The sequence below is a fragment of the Panulirus ornatus genome, chromosome 30 (genome assembly GCF_036320965.1).
Source record: "Panulirus ornatus isolate Po-2019 chromosome 30, ASM3632096v1, whole genome shotgun sequence".
Lineage (NCBI taxonomy): Eukaryota > Metazoa > Arthropoda > Malacostraca > Decapoda > Palinuridae > Panulirus > Panulirus ornatus.
Window position 1 is genome coordinate 18,059,051 of NC_092253.1, and position 1,334 is coordinate 18,060,384.

The window sequence follows — 1,334 nt, forward strand, 5'->3', positions numbered from 1 at the left end:
TTAACTTTTATGGAGTATAAAGAGTATGACAGGTTCAAATGGAAAGCTTTATGGAATGTATTAAGTATATATGGAGTAGGGGGAAAACTGCTGGATAGTGTGAAAGTCTTCTATACAGGAGCAAATTTATGTGTAAAAGTGGATGGAGAGTTGAACAAATGTTTCAGTTTACATAAGAGTTTGAGGCAGGGCTGTGTGATGTCACTGTGGCTTTTTATCATGTATTCAGATGAAGCGATATGAGAGATGAAAGCAAAACTAGGGGTGCAGATATGGAATGTAGTGGTGAATTATAGTGGCTAATGCTAAGCCTGTTTGTGGACGATACTTTGTTGTTTGCTTAGAGTGAAGAGGAGTTGCAGAAGGTTGTAAGTGTGTTTTATGAAGTGTGTTAGCATTGGTGACTAAAGTTGTTCGAAGGTAACAGAATGAAAGCATAGATTTTGCAAGGCCCAACAGAGTGAAAGAAGGAAGTGTACTAAACAGTGTTACATATATGAAGGGAGAAGGAAGTGTACTAAACTGTGTTACATATATGAAGGGAGAAAGATTAGAAGAGATAACAAACTTTAAGTATCTAGGAGCTATCATGGGTAAGTTCCGTGATATGGAAGGAAAGATAAGGGTCAGAGCAGTACAGGATATGAGTCTCTGGGTTCCTTAATAGAGTTGAAGTGTAGGTATGGAAGTGAAGAAAGGATTAAGTTACAGCATAGTTGTCCCAACCCTGACTTTTTCAGCTGAAACGTGGACATGGAATGAGTTTCAGAGGTCAAGCATCCCAGCTGTGGTAATGAGCAATTTGAGAGGTGCTTATGATATGATTAAATGGAATGAAGATTGAAATAACTGAGAGATATGGTGGAAGAATGCATGGAATGGTGTATGTGATGGAGGCATGTACGGAGAGGGATAAGAGGAGACTTTTTCTCTGGCCACCCCCTTGATCGGAGTTTTCAGAGGGAATGGGTATCAAAGAAATATTTAGAGACAGATCATGACCTACAATTTCAAAATGAATTTTCTTCCTTTACTTCATCATTATGCATGTTTTGTATATAGTAAATATCTTTACTTTGTTCTTATGAACTTATGTATTCATTTTAATACGTCAATTAGATTACCCAGTTTTTTGGTTATTCCAAGATGGAATTCCTACAATAACACAGTTAAGCTGAGGTATGGGTGTAAATTCAGAGAAGAAAATGCATGTTACTTTCAAACATTTTTAAAATAAACCTTAATAAATGAAAAAGTATTTTACAGAGGTTCTAATTTGAGTGATTTTTATTTCATCTTCTAGAATATCCTTTAGTAACAAATTAAGAGAGAAA